This window comes from Eptesicus fuscus, chromosome 16, assembly GCF_027574615.1.
Source record: "Eptesicus fuscus isolate TK198812 chromosome 16, DD_ASM_mEF_20220401, whole genome shotgun sequence".
In the NCBI taxonomy this organism is placed as follows: Eukaryota; Metazoa; Chordata; class Mammalia; order Chiroptera; family Vespertilionidae; genus Eptesicus; species Eptesicus fuscus.
This window is the reverse complement of record NC_072488.1, coordinates 18,646,596-18,655,044: the sequence shown is the minus strand read 5'-3', so window position 1 is coordinate 18,655,044 and position 8,449 is coordinate 18,646,596. Positions and strand designations below refer to the sequence as shown.

The 8,449-nt window shown below is 44.7% G+C and overlaps 1 pseudogene; it reads left to right on the top strand.

Annotated features, from left to right (window-relative positions):
- Positions 1-1,547: 1,547 nt before the first annotated feature.
- LOC129151913 (lysine--tRNA ligase-like) lies at positions 1,548-3,271 on the top strand (annotated as a pseudogene).
- Positions 3,272-8,449: the final 5,178 nt, after the last annotated feature.

The following is an 8,449-nucleotide window of genomic DNA, read 5'->3' as shown; positions in this document are numbered from 1 at the left end:
CGTCACAAATAAGGCAGGAATTCCATGTTAAGTGATCTGGACTGAGGCTTGTGACAAATGTACACACCCCACCTTCCCTGCTTCCTTCCATCTGTGCACGGCCTGAAACAGCTGACAGGGACAGACTCATCTTCCCTCTAATCAACTGACTTTTCCCATGGGAAACAGCCAATGAAGGCCAAACCTACGTACCAACTCTTCCTACGCCCAGGCAACTCACCACATCTGACACTTCAAAAAAAATCCGTAAAAGTGACTGCTCTGAGCGACCGAGGACAGCCAGCATGCCTGAAAGAAATGAACATCATGAGCAGGAGCACATTAGTGCTTGCTTTGAAAACTCTGTGGGTCCCTATAGACCTAAATGGTATTGGAGCCTGAATCCTCTCCATTTCTAGGATACATTCTATTTGCTGTTCAATTTCCCATAAATATAACTCTATTCTCTCCATTTTTTTTTTTTTTTTTTTTTTACTGTAACAAACTAGCATCACAAATACTTCTAATATTTGGAATGTTCCTTAACATTCTCTTTTCAATGATTGCGAGGAATTTAAAGGAGTGGTTAACTGTAATTTGCTCTGTACCAGTGGCTTTCAATGTGGGTGGCCATGACCTACATATTATATCCCAGCCTGGTATACACACACACACACGCACAAGATAGTGGAAGGGACATGACAAGTAAATGTAATGTGGGACCCAGGATAACATATCTTAGAACAGAAAAAGGGTATCAGGTTGCCACTAAGAAAAGTGAAATAAAGTATGAACTTGAGATAATAATAATATACCAATATTGGTTTATGAAGGTGAGAAATGTACCACAGTAATGTGAGAGGCTGACAATGAGGAAACTGGGGGAGGGGCATACAGGAACTCTGCACCACCATTGTAACTTTTCTGTATAGTATCGGGAAGTATTCTACAATGGAAAACTCATTAAGGTAACAATAACTGCAAAAAGGCGTGGCTGCCTTGCCAGGGGACTGAAGTGACATCAGGCTCTTTCTTCCTAAGTCCCATACTCCCCCCCCCCTGCCCCCCTGTAAAATGCTGCTGATGACTCAGAGACCCTTTCCAAAAGCACAGATGGAGTAAAAAGCCACGAGACAATGAAGAGAAAGCTTCTGTGATGTGCCCCAGAAGGGCAGCTAATGGAAAGTGCGGTTACTAAGGTAAGCCTGGCATCTTCCTGTTCTGTAACACGGGTCCAGAGGGAGGCAATAAAGCTCTGTGAAATTTAGTCTGAATCCTGAAATGTGTCCAAATCACCAACTGCCAACTAACCTGCCCAAAATCTGACAGGAAATTCAAACCAGCGTGTTTTCCTGTTTTAAAGAGAGGTGCTATTTTGCCTTTTTTTTTTTTTTTTTTTTTTTTTTTGGCTTGCTTTTTTTTCCTTCTTCTTAAGAACAACCATGAGTTGGTATTGAAACATCTGAATCATATGGAAGGGATAAAACGGGATAAAATGGCACAAAACCAAACAAATCCCTGGAGCTGAAGAAATTCCTGGCTGTGATAGGAGTCCAGGCCTTTGCAATATGGGTCTAAATGGAGCAAACCTCAAAGCCAAAAGGTCTGGGTGTGAAGCTTTGTAAAATGCAAGTGTCCACGAATGGAAGCTGATTCATTTTCCAAAACTCCGTGGAGGACAGTGTTTCAGAGCAGCTAAAGCTCGTACTTTGCTGACTCAGGACTCAAAAGCAGGGAGAATATGAACGTTTTGGAAACTGTCTCTTCTGTCTGACAGGTCTCTGATCCACCCCCCCCACCCCCCCCCCCTTTGCATTTGTGAAAAGATCCTTTTTTGGATCCTGGATCTGAATGGAGAAAGGTTCTGATCCTTATGTGACTAGAGTCCAGGGAGCAGCCTGTCCAGATTACTAAGTACTTCTCAAATCCTTTTTCCAGAAGGGAAATTCTCATATGAAAAAAATCTTACTTGGAAGCCCAATACATAAACAATTAAAATCAGAGCTGCTCTGGGTAAGGAGGATACAGGGTCACCTCACTGAATGATTCTATTCATGGGTATACTTACTTTGAGTGTATAAACATGTCATTATTTACAGAAACGTGATTTAAAAGTACCTCAACATTTAGCATTTTTCATGATACATTATATTAATATAATAATTTTACTTTATATTTGTATAATTGGTGAACGTTCTTGTCCCCAGAAATCCCAGGGACTAACTTGTTTCAAAACAGATTTAAAGATGAGAGGAAGAAAAGCCCTAAAATGAATATGAGATTTGGTGGAAATCGGCCAGATGCTCATCCATTCCATTTCTTCCTCCTGGGAACAGAGGAATACCACCTATTCCAGCTGCCTTTGCAAATAAGTTAGGAGCATGTGACTGAGTTCTGGCCAATAAATTGTGGGTGAAAAGAATATGTATTTCTTTCATCCCAGGGGAAGTTGTAGCCAAATCTTTAATCACCTACCACAATGAATATGACATAAATTTATATGTGAGAATTACTCCAGAACGCTACCATAAGATGCTGGTGGTTGGTGGCATGGACAAGTTCACAAATTTGGACACCACTTCCAGAGTGAAGGAATCAATTTGATTCATAATCATGAGTTCACCACCTGTGAGTTCTACATGGCTTACACAGACTATCAAGATATCCTGGAAATCATGGAGATGATCTCAGGGATGATGAAGAACATTAAGGGCAGTAAGGTTACCTACCACCCTCTTCAAAATAGAACTAACCTCTTCAAAATAGAAGAAAATTCTTACTGATACATATGTGACAAAAGCTATTAAATGCCTCCACCTTGGGCCACAGCCAGGCTCCTTGATAAACTTGTTGGGGACTTCCTGTAAATGACATGTATCAATCCTACATTCAACTGTGACCACTTACAGAGAATGAGCCCTTTGGCTCTAGAGGGTCTGACTGAGCGCTTTGAGCTGCTTGTCATGAAGAAGGAAATATGTAATGCCTGCACCCAGCTGAGTGACTGACTCCATGAGGCAGTGGCAGCTTTTTGAAGAGCAGGCCAAGGCCAAGGCAGCTGGAGATGATGAGCTCATGTTCATAGATGAAGACTTCTGCACTGCCATGAACTATGGACTGCCCCCCCACAGCTGGCTGGGGCACGGGCATCCAGCAAGTCATTATGTTTCTCACAGACTCGGATAACATCAAGGAAGTACTTCTGTTTCCTGTCATAAAACCCGAAGACAAGAAGGAAAATGTAGCAACCAACGGTACATTGGAAAGCACAACAGCTGGCACTTCTGTCTAGAAAAGAATAATTGCAAGCCACATAGCTCGGGCATCTTAGCATTTCTGCAAAAGATCAAGGACTACAAGGGAATTCTTGTATGTTGCTATCCATTTGACTATCACAGTTCAGTCGCCGGAAGAGAGAAAAGGAATTAAGAATTCCTTTTTTAAATTCCTTATTACTAAATAATCTGTTTTTCTCTAAAAAATAAAAGTAACACTTTACCACTGTGTCTGTTTCAGTGGAAGTTATATCACAATTAAATGGAGATGCTTTGTACCACATCATGATTTATGCAGAACCTATTCCAGTGAAGGAACTCCGGCATTGACCTTTGGCTGTGCTTCCATTGGTGGCAGACAACTTAACCATATTGTGACCACTTCCTTACATGCCCCAGATATATGAAGAGCAAGAGTGGCAAACAAATTTCTCTTTCATTAAAGTTGAAATCAGATTTTAAAAACAGACTTTAGTACAAATAAAGAATATCCCATAATTATTAACATGATGCCAAGACCAACAAGACTTTTCTTTGTAGCAATCACTGCTATGATTTTATACATGGAATATTAATATACCATTTTTCCTCTCTGGTGAGCAAATGAACGAAAGCTGTTTTGTAGATGATTCTGCTTTCACTTGAAGAGTGGCTTCCAATAAAACCTCAGCCTCACAAACATAAGAAGGGCAACAAAGAATGGGTGCAAGCTTGATTCACCTACTTGGTATGGTTATTTTTACACTATGAAAGAAATCATAACTATATGCTCCCAAATATAGATATGCTTCCTTTCCTCCTCCAATGCCAAGGTTGAGTTTTAGTTGTAAATATTAGGCAGTGGTTATAACATACTCCAGCTCCAAGGGGCTGCAAATGAGTTCTTATTCTGGGAAGGAGTCAAAAACAAGAGTAACCCTCTGGATATAAGAGGTAAGAGCAATCCTATCTAACAAAGAGGGAATATGCTAATTGACCCCCACACTGTTGCAAAGATGGTGGCATCCACAGCCAATAAGGAGGGAATATGCTAATTGACTGTCCCACCCTCAAAGATGGCGGCGCCCACAGCCAATAAGGAGGGAATATGCTAATTGACTGCCCCACCCTCAAAGATGGAGGCGCCCACAGCCACAAGATGGCAGCACCCAGTCCTCTCAGCCCCGCCAGGGTGACAGGCGCACGGCAAGGCCGGGCTCACCCCCAAGCGGGCCTGGCTGCTCCACATGCCTGCCTCCGGAGTCCCCCAGTCCCCTCAGCCCCCCAGTTGCCCAGGGCTGGCCCAAGGCGCAGGCAAGCCTCATATGGCGGCTGCCCATTCACCCAGGGCCACCCGAGGTTCAGGTAACCAAGGCCGGCCAAGGCTTGTGCTGCCGGCAGTGGCAGCAGCAGAGGTGTGATGTGGCTTCGCCTTCCCCTGATCACTGAGTCACCTCCCGCCCCTGAGAGGGGGCAGGCCGGGTTGAGGGACCCACCCCCTGCCAGTGCATGAATTTTCATGCACCAGGCCTCTAATGTGTAATAATGGGATAGGGACTCAGAGTCATTTTTTTTTTAAATATATCTTTATTGATTTCAGAGAGAAAGGGAGAGGGAGAGATAGAGATAAACATCAATGATAAGAATCATTGATTAGCTGCCTCCTACACGCCCACTACTTGGGGATCTAGCCCACAACCCGGGCATGTGCCCTTGACCGGAATAGAACCTGGGACCCTTTAGTCCGCAGGCTGACACTCTATCCACTGAGCCAAACCAGCTAGGATGGGACTCAGAGACATTTTAATTTGAATATTTAGGAAGATCTGACCTTCTTTGTTTCTCTCCAGATGGCATAGTACATATCAAGTGCAAATGTAAAGACATACCCTTCTTCCAAGGGGAGATATTTATAAACTTGATCAATATAACCAACCCTTCTTGCTAACCAACTACTGTAACAGAGTTTATACGAGATGAATTAGATCAACTTAACATTTATTTATTAGTAAAGTAAGTGCCAGGCAGTATGCTGTTTGCTAGGTACGTAAAGATGAATGATGCTTGTTCACTATCCATAAGAAGGTGAGGGTCTTATTGTAGGTAGCAGGAACAACACTGGATGTTAGACAGTGGGGTCAGACTGGACCTAGATTCAGCAACCTCAGTACTTGAGTTCTGGCTAAGAAAGAATTCAGAGCCAAGACTCAAACTATAAGAGGACATTTATTTATAAAATTACAGAGGTAATTTCAGCCATGACTGGTGTCCCATGGATCAAGAGGTCCTGGGTTTGATTCCTGGTCAGGGCACATGCCCGGGGTTGCTGGCTTGATCCTCAGTAGGGGGCATACATGAGGCAGCTGATCGATATGTCTCTCTCTCCCTCTCTTTTCTTCTCTATCTAAAAATCATAAAAACATATTTTAAAAGATTTTTTCTTAAATTATAGAGGTAGAAAAGTAATTTGTAGAAGAAATGGGCTTAGGAAACAAGTTATACAGGGCCCTAGGAGCTTCGGAGTGAGGAAGGTAAAGGTGACTTGCCTGGGGTGGTGGGGGGGGGTGGGAAGGGAGAGTCGGTTAGGGAAAGGAAATGCCAAGGGCCAGTTCCCAGGAGGGAGGGCACACTGGGTCCTCCATCCTAAGGGTTTTTAGGGTGGAGATTTTAGGGGAGGCCCCAGGGGAAGATCTCAATAGACTACTCAGCTGCTTTCCAAATGTGTCCTTCCAGGGTTGTGGTCTCCACTGATTGATTGGTCAGTGCCAGGGAAGGGATCATTATTCAATGCAACTGGTCCTGAGATTTTCTGGGCCTGGAGCTGAAATACAACTGAGGCCTAGATGTTATTTCTAGGGAGGAACCATCAGAGGGTCCAAACCACAAGACCAGCAATATGCTAGGAGAGGAAAGGTCACCCTGGGGGTGAGGTCCCACCCCATATTTGTCCTTCGCTGGGGAGGGTGGGGGTGGACGTGGGGGTTGCCCGCTTTCCACTCTGGTGACCTTCTGTACCTGGCCCATTGTCCTTCCTCTGCTCATGTCTGTCTAACTGCCTCCCACAGTCCCTGTACCTCTATCTGACCACTGGGAATATTTACCTTTGCCATCACCTGGCCAAAATATTTTTCCCAAGACCTGTCACCATCTGATGAGCCAAAACACCAAATGAGATTAGTTTTGACACAGATTCAATAAGTATTGCCATAATAGTGACATGATGTCGACAATGGTAAGAAAATGGCACCAACATCCTGATCTTGGCCCTAAACCCAGGGATTTGAGGGAGCATTGTCTCTCAAACCTCTCCAATCCAGATTCTGCACCCTGATTTTAAAGTTCCAATGCTTGCTTATTAATTGGGCACTGTGGTAAAAACAAAGGTCCTGTTTCCTGGTATTCTTGCCTCACTTTATCTTTCAACTAAAACAGTTTTGTTATTTAATGAGTGAGAAGCCAGAGGCATAAGATAGAGATTCTAAATGAAGGAGAGACCTTTACATTCAAGAGTCAAGTGTCCTTGTCCCTGGCTGGGAGAGATAGCCTGTGTGATAACTGGCTTTCATACTTCCTCTAGGTCAGGAGTTGGTAACCGAGAGTCCTGGGAACTAGGAACTTCCTAAAGTTGTATGCAATATTGTATCTAAGCAGGGATATTTTACTGAGTAATTAATGCCTCCCTTAATCAGTATTTGTTTGTAGGAAATGAATAAAAGGGTAATTCCTCCCTTCCCCCTGCTACAGAGATAGACAAGTTTCTCTTTTCAGTGCTCCTGGACCTGGTTCTGCCCTGAAGCTCACCTCCATCCACTTCTTTGCTGAGGGCAGAGGACAGAGATAGGAGTTGCCCTGGAAGAGGGAAGGAAGACAAGAGGAAAGTGGCTGGGGCGGGGGGGGGGGGGGGGGGGGGGGGTTGGGTTGGTGGTGGTGAGAACAGAACTGGGCGTAGGGAATAAGGGGAGAGGTGTTGTCCATGTAGTTCTTCTGGGACTCACATGAGAATGGTTGGGTGTGTTTCCTGCACTGAGAGCGTTTGAACACTAGCCTGCAGTGGGGAGCTCAGCGCAGATCCCGGAGCACAGCCACGTATTATCACCAGCACCTCTGAGAGAAGGACAAGGACCCCAGTGTCCTGGGCTGAATTCCTGAGGTTCTCCCCGACATTCCCAGTCCAGGTTTCCTGTACCATCTCAAGTGAATAGTGAGGAAGACTGAGAAAGGTCATCATACAAATAATTGAACTTGGATTTCTCAACTGCCTGGTGGGTAGAAGGCTGAGTCAGATTGATTTGGAAGAATTATGGATGAGGTTATTTCTTACACTTCCAAGATCATGGAGCAGAGGCGAGCCAATTACATGTGGATGGACATTTTCTTTTAGCAAAGGTGCCCAGAACTCTCATCAGATTCTTAAAGGAACCAAAGCTTTTGGAGACTGGGAATATTTTTAGGTTGAGCTCCCTGAGATGAGGGTTTGAGATTTGTGAGCAAGTGATTTATTAAGAAAGTGATTTACTTCTAGAGGAGACTGGAAAGAGAGTGGGAGAAGCAGAGAGGAAAAGGGAGGAAGCCAAGCAAGGCTGCAGTCTCAGGCAGGGGTGTAAGTTACACTTCTGTGTAGGACTAACTGAGGCAAGCGCGCTGAGCCATGGGTAAGGCTATGGAGAATAAAATCCCAGGCCCTTCCGCTAAGGGCTCTCTGCACAGGCTCTGATAGAACTAAAGGCAGATTTCCAAAGAGCCCCAAATGCTGTCAATCAGAATCAAATGCAACACAACAGAGGAGTGAGGAAGTATGCACAGAAATGGTCAAGGGAAAAAACAAAGATCTTAGGAGACCTGAATAGGAGCATCGCTATTGCTCATTACTCCTGAAAGGCAGTGTTCTTAACAAGGACAGTTCTAACCAGAGGGCCAGGGGCTTGGTGTCCCAAGCACAACCATGGGAACTCTAAGGAAAGAAGGATCTAGCAGAGAGCTGGCCCAAGAAAAGGGAAACTGTCCCTGTGTCGAGAGGAGACTGCCCAGACCAAATGTGTCTGTAAGTGGAGTGGATCTGCATCCGGGTCCTTCTGGAGAATGTCTCCTCACTGGACCTTAGTTGTGTCTGTCCTAAGAGTCCTCGGGCCTTTCCCATCACTCACAGCTTCTCAGGGGCCATTTCTCGAGTTGAGTCCCAGACCCTTGCCATTCTGCTGGGCCCTCTCTCCAACCCC